An 18,279-nucleotide genomic window follows, 5' to 3' on the forward strand; every position below is an offset into this window, starting at 1 on the left:
GTGGAAGAACACCTCTTCAGAATAATAGCGGGGATATCATCTGGGCCAGCGGATTTATGAATGTTGAGATCTTTAAGAACTCTCTCCACAGTTCGAGTACGAAAAAAGATTGGTCCCATAGAATCATTTACGCGTTCAAGAACTGGAGGAGTCATGACACTATCTGGTAAGGTGGAATTTTCGGCGAACTGCCTTGCAAATTAGTTGGCTTTATCAATAGAACTAACTAAAGGAGTGTCATTGACAACAAGCGTAGGAACCGAGGAAGAGGAAGAATTCCTCATGTTTTTTACAAATGACCAAAAATTCTTACTGCCTTTGGGACATTGCAGTATTTTTCGCCGCCTTGCTTAAAAGTTTGTAGGTTTTCGTGTTGGATTAAAAAAGTTTCAGTTGAATTATTCTTACAAATTTTTAAATTACCAACAATATTGTTCATATAAAGAATAGTTCTGTTTGAAAATCTAGTTTTGTGAAATAGATTTTTAGTAAAAAAACAAAGTTTTACCAATTTTAGTAGCTTATCTTAAATTTTTACAAATTGGATCAATGAAATTAATTTGTGAGATATCAAAAACCGAACATCAATTTTTACCAAATTTGCGTTTTATTATTTGTAGATTTTATTTTTTAATAAAAAAACGGACTGTTGGATTTTTATAAAAACAAAAACTACTGAATATCGACAACAATATTTTCTGTGAAAAAAAGTTTGAAGACAATATTTTCAATTTTTGAAAAGCTATTTGAGTTCAAAGGAAATTTTTACCAAGTTTTAGTATTGCTTTTTTTTGTTAGGTTTTCATTTCTTGTAAAAAAAATTGTCAATTTGATTTTTCTCAATGTTGACAACAATATTTTTAAGAGATAAAAGTAGTTTAAAGCCAATATCTTAAATTTTGAAAGATATTTGAGTCGAATCAATTTTTACCAACTTTTATTATATTTTTGTAAAAAAAAAAACTGTAACTTCGATTTTTCTCAGAATTAAACTAAACGTTGACAACAATATTTTTAAAAAGATAAAATTAGTTTAAAGCCAATATCTCAAAGTTTTGAAAATATATTTGAGTCGAAATCAATTTTTACCAACTTTTATTAATTTTTTTTAGGTTTAATTTTTTGTAAAAAAACTATCAATTCGATTTTTCTCAAAATTTGTCCGTATATTGAGAACAATATTTCTTATAAGATAAAATTAATTAATTAACCTCAAATTTTTGAAAGATATTTGAGTCGAAAATTCATTTTTAACAACTTTTGTTAAAATTTCTTTTAAGTTTTTATTTTTAGTAATAAAACTGTTAGTTAGATTTTTCTCAAGAGTTTACTTAATATTGACAACAATATTTTTCAAAAGATTAAAGTAGTTTAAAGCCAATATCTCAAGGTTTTGAAAAGATAGTTGTGTCGAAAATCAATTTTTACCACCTTTGAGTAATGCTTTTTAGTTTTTATAAAAAAATTGTCAATTCGATTTTTCTCAAAATATTAGCAGATGTCAAAAACTTTATTTTTCGTTGCACAAAATTGTTTTGGAGATAAAATCATTTTGTATTCGTAAAATTTTCGAGGTGACAATTTTTTTCAGTTTTTCTTTTTTAATTTATAAAAAACCGTTAATCGAATTTTTTTCAAAAAATATACTTGTTTGGTATCACATTACAATATTTTATATAAAATTTAATTCAAATCTCTAGAGTTTTTGGTTCGTAAGATATTAAGGTTAACCAAAATGTTCACCTTTTTTTTAACTGCTATGGTTAAAAAATCACCCACGAAATTTTCTTTAGAGTCCTTTCTGCATTCTTTCGCGTTATTATCTGTGTAACAAAATTTATGAGAAGTCGGTATCTCTTCTGGTTCTTGAGGTATGGACGACGAAAAAAATGTCGCGAACGTACGGACGTACAAACGCACGCACAGAAATCTTTTTAAAAATCTTTTATTTCGACTCTAGGGACCTTGAAACGTCGGTCGCGAAATGTCAAAATTTTCAATATGACAAATCGGACCCATTACAATAACTTCCTATGAGAAGTTAATAAATTTTGCTCTGCATAGGTAGGTAGGTAGAAATGGCGATCTCAAGGCAACCTAGCCTGAGATCCAATTAGCGCTGTAGTGCGCCGTTTTGATACCAAAAGCTCGTTTGACCTTTGATTGAAAGGGATAGATTTATAGAGAAGCTTCATAGCGATTGTGTTAGAGCCATTTTGTCGCATTGAGAAAAAAGATAAGGTCTCTATTCTTTGTCTCAGATAGCTCATCAAGTTCGTGAAAGAATGCTTTTCCAAAGTATTTCATACTAGTGTTTGCCAAACAAGGACATTTGCAGAGGAAATGAATTACCGTTTCACTTTCTCTTTGGTCACTACAGCTACGGCAAAAGGTGTTGTAAGAGATACCCAACTTCTCTGCATGACCTCCTATAGGCCAATGTCCAGTACAAACCGCAACAATCCTGGCTATGTCTTGCCTTGGCCTGCATAGAAGATCGTTTGTACAGGTTTTGTTATAGGTGGGCCATATTTTCCTACGAGTAGATATAATGCAGTTGGGTAAATTGCTCTACCTTCGGTTTGATTCAGTTTGGTAGATAGAAAAGATCTTACCCTTCATAGCACCAAGAGGAATGTTAACCATTTCCGCAAGTGAGCTTTGAAGGGCCGATCCTTGCCTGGCTAGCTCGGCAGCCCGTTCATTTCACATGATACCACTATGGCCTGGAACCCAGATCAGGGTGACACCGAGGTTAATATTCAGGCTCGCAAGCTCATCGCGACATTGCTGGACTAATTTAGATGAGGATATGGCCAAGTTAATGGCTTTGACAGCTGCCTGACTGTCTGTAAAAATAGCCGCATTTCGGTTTTGGTTTGGGTTTTGTTTAAGTATCTTACATGCCACCCTTATTGCCAGCAGTTCAGCCTGAAAAAAGTCAGGAAGCCTAAAGGATTTGGTTACATTAAGGAACTCAGAAAAGATCCCAGAACCAACTCCGTACTCCATCTTTGAGCCGTCAGTAAAGATGATTGTGTCGAAACCTATCGACACGATGTCATCCTCCTAATCTTCTCTCGATGGGAAAATAACCTCAAAACCCTTACTAAGGTTCAAAGGAGTGCAGAAGTCAGTGTCTACCGAGATAATATCTGAGGGAATCAATTTCGTAGTGTTGCTGTGACCATAAGGTTTTGACAACCAGCTATTTGATTCCTTCAGCCTAATAGCGCTGCAGGAAACTATGTATTTAATAAAAAGGTCGATTGGTAGAAGATCCAAAATAACGTTTAAGGCGTCCGTTGGGCAAGTACGCATGGCCCCTGTGGTGCCCACGCAAGCTGTTCTCTGAAACTTCTTAAGCTTATTAATATTATAGGCTTTGCTAAGAGCAGACCACCACACAATCGACCCATATGTTAAGATTGGGCGTACTACGGCTGTGTTCGTCCATAAAATCATCTTCGACTGAAGTCCCCACTTTTTGCCGAAAGTTTTGCTGCAGACGTAGAAGGCAACACAGGCCTTCTTAACTCGTACATCAATATTTAGTTTCCAGTTTAGTAATAGGGTCGAGTATAACTCCCAAATATTTTGCACTGGAAGATAATGATAGGATTTGACCATTGAGACGAGGCAGCGTGAAGGGCGGTACTTTAGTTTTGGCGGTAAAGAGCAACTGTTCAGTTTTACTTTGAATAACTCCTAGTCCACAACTCGTTGCCCAGTTGCTAACTTTCTTCAAAGCTGACTCCGTTCACTAATCACAGAGGTGTACTTTCCTGACACCAATAGCACCAAATCATCCGCATAGGCTATCGCCTTTACTCCACATTTCTCTAATTTAACGAAAATTGTATCCATGACCAGAATACATAGAAGAGGCGAAAGGACACCACGTATTTTGTTGCGATTGTATTGCCTAGAGTGGCTCGAATCTTCCTACCACTGATCATGGAAATAATCCATTCTCGAATGAAGTCTTCTACACCGAACTTAACGAGCGATTCTTCTACGGATTCTGTAAGGACGTTGTTAAAAGTACCTTCTATTGTTTGTTCTACAATACGCACTACTTCATGGATGGCAGTCTCCGTAGATTTGCCCTTAAGATAAGCATGCTGAGAGCTTTCAAAAGGTCGTCCAACTAGGATTTCTCTAATATGGTAATCAAGAAAGCGCTCCAAGGTTTTAAGCACAAAAGATGTTAAGCTTATTGGTCTGAAATCCTTCGCGGATTCGTGACCTCGCCTACCCACTTTCGGGATAAAAACAACTTTCATCTGTCTCCACGACATGGACACATGTTTGAGAAGGAGACATCCTTTGAAAATTTGTTCCAGCCATGGAGCTGCCACATCATGCAACTTTTGAAGCATAACTGGCAGTATGCCATCCATGCCTGGGGATTTATATGGAGAAAAAGTATTGATGGCCCACACATTATTTTCTCTAGTTATAACGGAATTGCCTTGCTACACATGAGCTACGTTTAGCTCTGTGGTTTCAAGCGATTCGGGGTTATCACTCTCGCAACCCGGAAAGTGCGTCTTCATCAGTAGCTCAAGAGATTCGGATGGAAAGGCTGTCCAGGTTCCATCAGGCTTTTTTTAGAAATGAAGGATTACAATGTTCCTTCGATAAAACTTTGCTGTGCCTTGCGGAGTCCTTTATGTCTTCGATTGATTGACAGTATTCTCTCCAGTCTTGTCTTTTGGGTGATGACAGGGCTTACTTGTAAACTTTAAGGGTCTTTATACGGTTGGTAAAACTTATGTTTGTGGCAGATATTGAAAATTGTCCCCGTCATTTTCCTAAGACTGGACAGTTCTTCATTCCACCAAGAAGGAAGGGTTTGTTTGTTCTGCGTACAATAATATAAAAAGATTTTTAGAAAACTTTTAAGAAATTGAGTGTGTGGGATTTTATGAATATAGCGATTTAAAAACAAAATTAGAATAATTTGGTTGCCCCAAAAAACGAACCAATGATGTCATTATGTGCATAATTTGTTATTTATCCCAGATAATTTTCTTAGAAATCGTTACCTATATCTTTATAAGAAATCAAAACTTTCAAAAAATGCTGCTTTAATTAGTAAAAATTGGTTTTCTACTAAAAATCACGTAAACAAAAATAAATTTTGGAATCATACTCTCAAACATCATATGCAAAATATTGTTGGTAATTTAAAAAAATTTTTTAGAAAAAATGAAATGACTACTTTTTGAAAACACGAAAACCTACAAAAACTGAAAAACTGTTTTTTGACTAAAGTGTTATGAGAACAAAGAATGATATTGACTTAAAATTATTCATCTCATACAAAATATTGTTATGCATATTTTGTTAAAGTTTTAAGCAGACAAATCGACAAACAGGATGGTAAGTTATTGATGTGGGCCACTTCTCAGCTTCTTTTTATTTTCGATTTTTCAGCAATTTGATCTTTTATATTAATTAATGGAAGAACTGTTTTATTAATTAACAATTGCGGTGAACTATGATTGATTTAAACTACGTTAGACTTGGCCGATGAAAATGCAATCTCAGCAATTAAAATTCCAAGTTTCACACATCCACAATTAAAACGAACATTAGATGGGAACTCATCAAATTAAACGACCTCGCGTCAGAATTTATTTTGACTTAAAGAGCATTTAGGATTACCATTATTAATTTAACCAAGTTTATTTATTTGTTTTAATTTGTCCACAGGACCTTTAAGTTTTATTTAGAATAAAACGTTTTATAAAATAAGGGATTTTTGTCCGATGTTATTGTTTCCAAGATGATAATTATAAAGATAAGGGTTTGACATTATGGTTTAAAAATGTAATGCAAGTTGCCGCCAATTTTTACAGGGACATATTATTTATCATTTACACTTCGGTACAGAGAATAATTGCTTACAACATCAATTTCTGCCCCTCGTATGGTACATATATTCGGTTAGTTTTTGAAATTAACCAAAAAGATCTATGCAAATCTTTTATTTGGAGAAATGCTTCGAGAGAGTTCCTCTTTCTAAGCTACCAGGACATAACAAATTCACGTCTTTGTTATCTTTTGGTATTGGTTTTGTCTATCTCTATATATTGATTTTCTGACTAATGAAAAAAATCGAAACCCCTTTTCATATAGGATAAACCACAGCCACCACGGTACTCTCATAAGAAGGCCATCCCAACATATGTTCCTGGAATAAACCAGGTGGCGTGACAATATATAGTCTTTGATGAAGTGACATCTAGGGAAGATAAACCTAGAAGTGGTCGCCCGACATCTTGTGGGATGCAATCAGCCGAGCTTTATCTACAATGTACATCATTCCTAAAAATGATTTTTCATTCCACTTCAGCCTTTTTTGAACTTATATTAAATATCGATGACACTTAGTCATTCGATTTGTATATTTACTGATACTTATTGGGTTTGTATAATTTGTATCTGTAAGTTAAATCCTGGCCCCAGGGGAAGGACGACAGTCCTGTGTTTACCATCTTTCGTAAAATTAAATTTTAGGAAGGAAGTAAACCGTAACTTCTTGCGTTCGCTCACAAGTTGAGAATTTTCTGAGTGGAGTTCTAAGCTTTCTTTTTCAATAATTATGAATTGATCACTATCATTCATCATCGAGCTGCACTGATTTCTCTAACTTGCTCCCCAGGAGCCTCAACTTGGAGGTACAAGTAAGCAATTCATCCTTCCAGATTGCAGACAAGCATAAAGCATCCTTGCATCTACACGGAAGTCAGTTTGACTCCCAGACTTAGGTACAATTATTTGCATGAGTATATAGAAACTTTCGAATCAATTTCAAAACAAAATAATCGATACAGCTTGAATACCCGCCCTTAAACGTTGTCGGCATCGTTCTATAGCGGCACGCACAGTTTCTGTTGATATTTTTGAAACTGCTTCACTTAACTATTTCTTAAGAATTTAAAGATTCCTGTGAGAAGTCTTTCAAGCACGTTTTCAAATTCTATCCACTAAAAATATATATATCATAAGCTCTTCTAAAACCTTCGCCGTTGACCCTAAGGCACTTTTGCGTTGTCTTGGCTTTATGTGTATTACCAAAATCCTATTAAAGAATCTTTTAACAATGCTCTACCAAATCTTTTTGGTACAAATTAACAACCATGTTCACATTCATACATTCCAAAAAATGGCATGTGGGGCCCGATGGAACGATCGTAATCTGACAAGAAAAAAATTATGTGCTACAATGATGCCGTTCTTAGCTGATCGTTGCATAATTTAAGAAAACTATCCTTAAAAAACAACCAAAGACATCTTCCAATTCGGTCCCGAAGAAAAAACTGCAATTGAGACAATCTCCTATAGATAAAATGACAGAATTCAACCAAAATTCCGAAACCATTAAAATCTTTCCTGATTCTTCAAAGTTCGCACTAAAACGTTTCCTATTTTATTCTTTTGTTAAATACTTTTCATTTTAGCGCAACTTAAAAATCACTCATTTATGTAATTGAACATTCAAAACAAAATCAACAGAATACGTCAAGTGACGTATAAATTTAAATTAATATTTTTTGATGTTTAGATATTTCTGTTTTGAAATATTCTAGCAACAGTTCGTTAAACCATATAGATCATCTCCAATCTTCCCACGTTCCGTCATAGAATTTCTTGATACTTGACAATATGTTGAACATTGCATAGTAAAAGTAATTTATATTGATAGTTTTACATACATTTTCATATATTTTAACATACATATATATGTACATATCAGTGTTAGATTCCGAAGATACAAGTGCAAGTGCAAGTCATCAACTTTTAGAGACTTTGACATCGAAAAATTTACGCCACATTCTGTTGGCAGCGTTCTTATGTTTATAATTTTATTTTAAGATAAATTGGGAATTTCGGTAGAATTTTGGCGACAAACTGTTTTATTTTAAGAATAAAATGTAATTATTTAAAACAATGCATACTCGCACTCACTTTGCTTAAGTATTTTTAAGGATAAAAATGAAAAATTTAAAAGAAAAAAATTTAATTGCTACATGGCCGCGCAAGTAATTTGTATTTCTAGTTGCTGGTTGTTTAAAACATTGATTTTTCTAATAGATTTTGAATATTCTTAATTTATTTACCAAAAATAAGTCAAAAAATATAATTGCTGTTTATTTTTAACTTATTATAAGTGCTCAACATGAAAAGATTAGAATGTATTAACAACAGTTTATTTCATATTGTCTTAAAAAACTTAATTTTAGCTGGGATCTAAAATAGTCCAAGGAACTTTCAGTATTACATTAGGTCTTAGCAGTTATAACTAAAAACCTCTTAAAAACTATTTTTATTTATTTGAATCAAGCTAAATATCTAGCGTACAATAGTTTCATCAGTATTTGTTACATAAGACAAATTAATTAATAAATTATTAACAACATTATATGAATTGACCATATTATTTAAATGCGAATTCTTTTTGTATTTGGTACGATAGTGCGAAATATGAATTAGATCAGTTGTACCTTTTAGATAGCGACTTGGAAGATTGAAATTGACACCAAATAATCGATCTTTCCATTCATTAGATTAACGATAAAAACCAAAACCTAAAAACGGTGACTCATACAGATAACTTCCCATACCATCCGTCGATTTATCTTGTTTAAAACTTTAACAAAATATTTTATGTGGAAACTCAACATTATCTCACCGAACAGTGGAACAAAGTTTTGGAGAAAGTAAGATTATTTCACTTGATATTTCAAAGGCATTTGGTAGAGTTTGTAATTAAACTCTTTTATCGAAAATGCATGCTTTCCGAACGTTTGATTCAAATAGTATTGATGACAACTTACTTTTATATTAGTTTTAAGAATCTCGTTCTTATTTTCAGTATATGGACTACAAACTGTAGCGAATGATAAGCTCATTCAATTCTGATCTTCACAGCACATGGGGAATCAAAAACCGTGTAGAAATAAATACTTCGAAAACTCGATGCTTTCTCCTGTCGCAAAAGCGTAACCATCTCCTAATGCCACTATTCATAGGTGGTTTATGCATCAAGGAGACTGAACAGCTTTCACTTCTTGGTTTGTGCATCACCAAGAAGAAGAAGCTGCTAGGTGTTTAGGTTTTCTCCGACAATGCAAGAACATTTTTACCCCTTCAGATCTAGCTATAATTTACAAAGCTTTTTTTTAGTCCAAAACTCGAGTATAATTCCCATATTTGGGCAGATGGGCAGAGAGTTCCAAAGGCGTACAATATGAAAAGAGAATTGACGCTCAGTATTAAGAAAATTGTATCGTGGTAATATTAATATAGCGGGCAATATTGTTATAAACAACATTCAATTTGCGGCTAGTCACATAGTTTAGTTTACAAGAAATTTCACACCCATACAGCATACAATAGTATAAGGTCCTTAGAAAGTAGCAGTTTAGTTTTGATCGGGATGAAATTTCGAGTGACTTAGACAAGGTGAAGGCTTCCATAGACTTTAACAATGGCACTATTAAGGTGGTCATCCCAAGTGAGAGTGCGATTGAATACTAATCCTAGGTTTCTAGGAGTGCCAAAATATTCAATGGTTTCGTCGTCAAGTTTCAACGGGCTTACACTCGATAGATCAAAGAGCTGCACATCATCAGCATAAAGATGAATTAAACAATGTTTTGCAACTTGTGGTAACTCATTTATATAAAGTGAGAAGAGGATTGGTCCTAGGATAGATCCCTGTGGCACTCCACTCAAAACATTGAGTAATGTGGACGAGCACCACGCATTGTTGTCTTCTGCTGAGATAAGAAAGAAAAAAGCTTACAGGACTCTAGAGAAAGCCAAAAGTTAATTCGCAGCTTTACAGTATCAAAAGGCTTTGAGTAATCTAACAGTGTTAGAAATGTAACATGATCACTGTCCATTGCAAATCTTATTTCATCAGTGACAAAAAGGAAGGCGAATTTGCAGCTGCGCTTAGGTCGAAAACCATACTGACAGGCAGGTATTTAACACGTTGTTGATAGTAAGATATTTTTGGACCTGCCCCAGAATAGTATTTTCAAACATCTCCGATGACAATCGGCCAAAATTCTGTAGCAGTACTTGTTTGCTTTTTGGGTATGGGAACAATCTTAGCCTTCTTCCATTCTAAGGAAAACTTGGAAGTAGTCAATATGCTATTAAATATGTAGGTTATATAGCGCAGTATATAATGTAAGAAGTCTCAAAAACTTAGGGTTCATTTGGTCCAGGCCAGTAGCATTAGATTTAATCGATATAATTGCCTCTAAAATGTCTTCCAATTGTATTCTTATAAAACTCAGAGAACTGTTGATAGTAGTTGGTTCCTCCTCAGTAAGGGAATGTTTCTCTTTTGTTTTTTCATTACTTTCAGTTGCATTTTTCAAAAAATTAAATGAAAATTCAAAACTTGTATTTTGCATGTTATAAAATAATTTTGATTTGAATATCTGATTTCGTTCCCGACCTATTTAAATGGAATTAGAACGTTAAAATCATTTTCTGGACGTTTTTATTTCCTTTAAACAAAGTGTCGATTGGATTCTTCTAAAAAAGACTGTATTATGATGACAACAATATTTTGTTTAGAAATACTTTCAAAGTGGTAATGTAAAAAAGTGCGCACTTTTTAAAATTTTCAAAACGATTTTTTTTTAAGCCTTATTTACTTATTCAAAATATGTTGAAATACAGAAACTTGATATACAGCATTTTGATCCATACTAACGCTTAAACGGGTCTATTAATTGGAAAAAATCAACTGTTGACTGGACCACTACATCCATTATTTATATGAATAATTGTACAGATGTCAATTGCTAAAAGTTAAAGTAGTGATTCTGTAATTTTAACTTTAGCAAATTGTTAAATAGATAGTATCTAAGATGTTAAAATCGTTCAAAATAAGCTAAATCACCTTTTAGCCTATTAAATTGCAAAAAATAGATTTAATTAACTTCCCATAGGAAGTTATTGTAATGGGTCCAATTTGTCAAATTGACAATTTTGACATTTCTCGACGTTTCAAGGTCCCTAGAGTCGAAATAAAAGATTTTTAGAAAGATGTTTGTTCGTGCGTGTGTACGTACGTCCGTACGTCCGTACGTCCGTACGTCCGTACGTTCGCGACGTTTTTTTCGTCGTCCATAGCTTAAGACCCAAAAGAGATATCGATTTCAAATTAATTTTGTGATACAGATAATAAAGTAGAAAGATCCAAAAAGGGGTCTCAAGAAAATTGTGTGGGTGGTTTTTTTAGCATAGCAGTTTGAAAAAAAGGTGAAAATTTTGGTTAACCATAAATATCTTACGAACCAAAAACGTTAGAGACTTGAATTAAATTTTATACAATATACTATAACCTGATATCAAAGAAGTATAGTTTTTGAAAAAAAAAATGTGTCACCTCCAAAATTTTACTACTAAAATATGATTTCATCTCCAAAACAATTTTGTGCAACGAAGAATAATGTTTTTGACATCTGATAAAATTTTGCGAAAAATCGAATTGACAGTTTTTTTTATAAAAAATAAAAATCTAAACAAAATGTATAAAAGTTGTTAAAAATTGATTTCTCGACTCAAATATCTTTTCAAAAATTGTAGATATTGGCTTTAAACTACTTTTTTCTTTTAAAAAATATGGTTGTTAACATTCTGTAAAATTTTGAATAAACTCGAATATACAGTTTTTGTACAAAAAATTAAAAACGTAAAAACAATATTTAACAAAAGTTGGTAAAAATTTACTTTCGACTTAAATAGCTTTTCAAAATTTAAAAATATTCGCTTCAAACTTATTTTATTTCACAGAAAATATTCTTTTCGATATTCAGTAATTTTTATATAAAAATCCAACAGTCCGTTCTTACATAAAAAATAAAATCTACAAAAAATATTACGCAAATTTGGTAAAAATTGATACGAGTACATATAGTCAAACTTTAAAGCTAAACAATTCGTTAGACAGGATGAGAAGTTATCAGTGTGGGTCGCATCCCAGCCTCTTTTTACATAAAGTATTTTGACTGCTTTTGACGATTGCATTTTTTAAGACTTCAAAATCGAACTGGAATTTATTTCTGAAGTTAAAAGAACAAAGTGATAAATTCTATTGCACTCCCGAAGAATCAGTTGAATGAGTGATACTTTTATGAATACAATATCATAATATTGCATTCGTTTACAACTCTGATACTTAAGCATAAAACACGGCGTGTTCTTTTCTTTAGTTTGACTTAAGAGATTCTTCCAATAGAGAAAATATCTATATACAAGAAAGAATCATCACGTTTTCAACATCAGGGACCCAAAGGAGATACAAATATTGAGTGTCAAAATATATTTCTTAAGAAACTTTAAAATTTCATTTATAAAAGTTCATATAAAATTACCCTTTCAGCCCAAGACATTATGGTAACTACAAGATTTCTCCTTACATACATTTTAATTTTAACACCAATCATCCTTTAAGATTTCCTCTTTTTTATTTCAAGAAATTAAAACAAAACTTAACACAGACGTCACCGTCATCAAAAACACTCTTACACTTACCTCGTAATCACACTAAATTACTCCCAGCATGACCTCGACATAAAAAGCAATTACTCGTTCATACTTGAGGACACGTATAGACATCTATTGTCTGCCTGCTTCCAACTTTAAATCACATTTCTTTACTAATTTCTTATAAATCCTAGTTGAGACTTCAGCGGGACATTTGCATTGTAAATGGGGAGTCATCATATGCATATGGCCTATAATTGAGTTCTATTGTTCCTACTCTACCTTTAAAGTCCATATTGCTCTAGACCTTAAAGCCGGGTGCATTTTTTTAAATGAATAAATTTGTAGTTCGAAATTTTATTGATTTGGTTCGATTTGGTTAACAAAAATAAAATATGTGGGTAAATAAAAATAGGATGAGGTGTTTTGTGGGGGAGGGAGATGGTGGGGATTTGTATGATTCTTTGCGTGTTTACATTTTATACCCAACCAGTCACGTAATTCATTTCATCGATTTTTGCTTTATAAGGTTGTGTTTTCTAGTTATTCTATTTTACCATTTTTCTGTCATTTCATTTTCCGGCGTTGCTTTTCCGGAGGAAATTGCACTCAATGGAAATGTGGCTTCCCACACAAACACAAACACCACATACACATCTACAAATCTATAAAATAAAACAAAAAAAACATTAAATTACGTCTTGCATATGAAGATTCTTTCGTATCAAAAAGTTTAAATTTGAAAACTTTTTTAAAGTAGACTTGTGTTTGCATACACTTAATATTTTTTGTTCAAATGGATTTATTTACAAAGAAGGGAATGACAATAAAAGAAGTTTTTCATAAACCAAGGACAATTATAAAATCAATTTTAATTACATATGTATGTATGAAGCTAAATTAATTAATTATCGGTATATAGGAAATGGTTAAGCTCAAAGGTGGAAATTGTTAAAGAAGAAAAACATTTGAAGTACCATATTTTTCACGAATTGCATCTTTTTAGGTTTTGCATATTTATTCAATGCTATGGCTTAATTTCAGAATGTGAAACGAGACCATGTTTCCATTTATCAATTTAACAATAAACACAAAACATAAATAAGAAAAGCGTATCTGCTCTCATAGACCTAGCTTATCAATAAGTTTTAGTATCTGTTCTTAAAATGGAAGATCGTAGAGATTTACCAATTCTATCTGGGGTGGACCTGGGCCTTAACCAACACGCGTCCCCCAGCCAGCTCGGTCCCTAGCTATATGTCTTCAATTTCACACACCAAGTTGGTTAAGGTCATCTTCCATGCGCCACCTGAATAGCGGTCTATTTCTTCTGTGCTGCCCATCGGGATTGGATTCGAAGAGCTTTCTAGCTTTGATGTCCATTCCCTCTACATGACTCTGCCATCTAAGTCGTTGGACTTTTACTCTCCAGGACAATATCGGTGTACAGCTCGTACGGTTGTCGTTGTATCTTCTCTCCACTCTCAATCTCTGCAGGCGGAACCAAGGAAGGATTTTTCTCTCGAAATATGCTAAGACGCTATCAACTTTCTTTGACAGGCCTTAACGTCATAAATGTGAACCGGCCACCGGGATGTTGAGTGTATTATAGACGGTGATTAAAGATACTTGAGAGTGTACTTTATACTAATCCATTGCTTTCTAAGTCCAAAGAATCAGCGATGCTGTCAGCTCCAGCAGCTTTGTTTGACTTCAGTTTTGATATAGCTCAACTAAGACAGTAAATCGTTTGTAAATAAAATACAATGAATAGGCCTAAATGACTACCTTATGGACTTCCTACGTTAACTTTAAACTGGTTTGATTCACAACATCGTTGAAAACTACACATTAATATTTATCGAATAAAACAATATTGAAGCCATTTTAAGAAATGATCGCCGAGCTTTCTTAAATTAAAAAGCAAGACTCAAGACCATCAAAAATGGGTATATTTTGGAGTTTCGTTCCTGTATTCTCACTTGGACTCATCTGTTAACTAGTGAAAAATCCTTGTTAATGCACAACTTTGGTTTGTTTTCGATTGTTCTTATAAAGTTTGTTTGGCAAAAATTTAACTTGACCTCTCTTTCACTTGATTCTCAAAAAAGGCTTATGTTGCTCACGAACAGGAAACTTGTTTTGGGAAATTTCGCTTGTTTGTTGCTTGCTTGTTTGGCACGAATGGCCGCCTTGATAGTAAACTTTATCCACAATTTATCAATATTTTCCTATTCCATTCCATTAAGAAAATATTTTCTATAGCAATTATACTTATCTCCTTTTCTTATAAGTAAGATCCATCTAATCGCAATCACCAACCCAAAAATCGTACCAAATTGATTATTTTGATGCTTTTCAAAAATCCAATTAGAAATAATTCGATTTATTGTTTTTGTGTAAGCTTACTTTTAGGAGCTTAAAAAAATGAAGACATAAGTCTAATGGTTTTATGTGGAAAAGAAAGCGAAAAGTACTTTAGTTTTGAGAATTGTAACTTTTCACAATTTAACCCTCTGTGGTTACACCTCGTTCCTGAAACTTAAATGTCACACGGTAGCAAATTTAGATCCCGTACTTTTGGCATATTATAACTTAACTAATTTTAATTTATTTTTATTAAGAATCATTGTTTTTTATGGGGAATTTTCTTAGAAATCCAATGGTGCAAGGCAGAATATTCTAAAAATTCATTATCTTATAAAAAAAAATGCGATTTATGAAAAAACGCGACGATGGCAAACTGCGCATTTGACACGAGTCCGCGTAGCTTGCGGTCCTGTGCACAAGCCACACTTCACTCGAGTTTCCTCTCTCACAGTGCTGACGTTTGTGATGATTCTCTCGTCGATTTTCAAAATTTAGTTAATTTTTTTTCGTAGTTCTGATCGCAAACTTCGTGACTCTAAACGCTTGCGCAACAGGTTTTCAACTAAGCAAATCCTAAATCTTTTAAAAATTGATGTCTAGGCAAAGTGGTATTTTTGGTCAAACATGTCAGTTCCACCTTTATTTGAATTTTAATCCAAAACAATACATGGCTTATTTTTTTATTGGATCTATTTCCCCTATATGGTGTACAGAAGACAAAAGCAAAACTACTTTATTTTTTTTAGTGTACGAGAGTAGCGTCAAATCATGAGTAAAAACAAATCGCGAAGAATTGATTTCAGCTTTTGATTTTAAATTTGCTGGAATGTCTCCGCGATTTTTTTCGAATTGTCCCCACAGCGCGAAGCGGATAATCGGCTTTGAATTTTTTGAACATGAAATCGAAGTAAACCAATTATCCATGATCACGGTACGCTAAGCTTTTTCAATGTAAGCAGCTAATATGAACCTGCGTACATAGTACGTGGGTACGTCGTTGCCGCCAGCTTCAGGCGTCACTTTACCGATATACACAAGTTCAAGAGCATATAACTAGTACTACTATCATTGATCATGATAATTTCTCGTTGCGAAAAGCAAAAAAAAAAAACGTCTTTTATTAATTCAAAATACTTGCACTGGCTGAACTTTACGACACTAAAGTCACACTGTGCAAATTTGGCCTATGTGCACTTTTGCAACCTTACAGGTCTAATTAATGAATGTTAAAGTTGTATAAATAAGGATTTATCAAAAATGAAAGGTCTAGATCAGCTCGATTAGGAATAAAGTTTAACTTAAAAACTTCAATACGTGCTCTTAAAATTATGCTAATTACTTTGATAGAGTATTCTTTGCCGAAATAGGTTCCTGTGGACATCTGGTCATTAAGGTTACTGGATGATTTTGAAGTTGCTCTTGATAGATGCTGAGTGTAAGAATCTGGCGTTGAATTAGATAGTCTAAATAAGCGGTAGGAAAAATAATTCTGCACCATAGGACATACATTTGTTAACCCTCACATGGAAAACAAGGTATTTTGATGCGAGATCGATATCCTGGTCAGCAAGGAACTTAGGCCACATTATACTTAAATCCAGTTTAGCCCTACAGTTTTTCTACACCCAGGTACTTAAATTCTTGCACAACTTCAATATTTACAAGATTTAGGGGCCAATATTCTTCGGGCTGTCTTCGCTTTTTACGCGATTCAAAGAATATTACCTCAGTCTTGATTTTATTAATGACTGACCCTCATTTCTCGCATAAGGTATTGAGCCTGTTTATTTGCAACTGCAAAGTCATAAAGGGTTGTAAGCCTTGTAAGTAAGTTATACAAAATCATCAGCGTAAAGTAGAACTTTAACTTGTATTTCTCCTGGAAGTACATCACAATTTTGTATCAATAAATAAAGCAACAAATAATGGACTTAAAATGCAGCCTTGAGGGACACCTATCGATGTTTTAAACCATTCTTAGAAAATTATCCCATCCCGTACTGCTACACTAGATGAAACAGGAAAGTTAGAGAACATCATCATTTCCCATTCTTTCCAAGGTCATAGAAACGCTGATTAATTATTATCAGTTTCATCTCACCGGACAGCGGAACAAATCTTTACAAATACAAGTTGTGTTGGATAGATTTAAGTCTAAAACCCATAGTATAAATGGTGGTGTGCCCCAGGGCTCCGTTTTGTCTCCGACCCTTTTCCTGATTTGTATAAATGATCTCCTGTCTGCAACTTCTAATCCAATTAATTTGCTGACGAACGCACTCTTAGCTTTTTATTTAGTCGAGTTGATGATGTTGGTGTCACACTGTCACCAATAATTTAAAAGCTCTTCTTTGAATACGGTCCAAGAGGCTTAAGTAGATATATTCAATACATAGATAGGTTTAGTAGAATGTAGCCAGATTAGACGGAGAAACATTTTCTCAAAAAACCTAGACATCTGGTGGTATTTTTGGCGATATCGCGTATGTGATCAATCCACAAGAAATGGTTGCTGATGCGCATTGGGTTTTAAAAGCTTCAGGTTTTCTAAGCATTAAATTCAATACTGTTTCTTATTCCCTTACAATGCTGTCTGCAGGTAGAAATTTATTGAACCTATCATATTTTGTCCGAAGAGTAGGGATGTGAGTCTGGAAACGAGTATGAGAAGCTGAGGGTACTGTCGTCGGCGAAACAGGTTAATGGATTAGAAGTGGCAGACATAAGATCATTTATGAATATAAGAAAGAGTGACGGAGCTCTGGGGAACATCAGCATTTATGAATTTCAGACTTGTAACCATCCAATACAACTTGTATTGAACGGTTAGAAAAGTAATTTCTAATCCAACGAAGAAGAGATTCATCAATACTAAAAGCACTCATTTTCGATAAGAGAGCTTGGTGCCAAACTCTATCAAATGCTTTTGAAATATCAAGTGCAATAATCTCACTTTCTCCAAAACGATATAAAGATTTGTTCCACTGTTCGTTGAGATATCATATCCAATCCTTCACCCTTTTCTAATGCTCACATTGTGTCTTTGGCTTATTTAAGATATACAAAACCCTTTTAGTATTCGTAACTACCGCATTTCAGAAATAATCATTTAAATGTGAATATAGATAAGAGTCAAAAAAGTAAACCGTTTTTGACATTTCTTTCCACTAGAAAATACATCTTAACTTATATACCTTTATGAATACTACTAATAACGCATGTTCTATTAATACGTTTCAATATCCTTAATATAAAAATCAATCAAAATAACAAGAATCAAATACATCAATAGACAAAAGACACGGACATTAATTCCTTAAACTATTAAAACAAATAGATTCCTTTAGAAACAATAATACAAATTTTCTGTGGGTCGAAAGAAAT

At 33.4% G+C, this 18,279-nt stretch overlaps 1 protein-coding gene across 1 annotated transcript in view; it reads left to right on the forward strand.

Annotated features, from left to right (window-relative positions):
- Nucleotides 1–18,279, forward strand: part of LOC129949166 (excitatory amino acid transporter) — an 84,740-nt gene that overhangs the window by 14,292 nt on the left and 52,169 nt on the right. The window lies entirely within an intron of this gene.

Source organism: Eupeodes corollae, chromosome 3 (genome assembly GCF_945859685.1).
Source record: "Eupeodes corollae chromosome 3, idEupCoro1.1, whole genome shotgun sequence".
Classification (NCBI taxonomy): domain Eukaryota; kingdom Metazoa; phylum Arthropoda; class Insecta; order Diptera; family Syrphidae; genus Eupeodes; species Eupeodes corollae.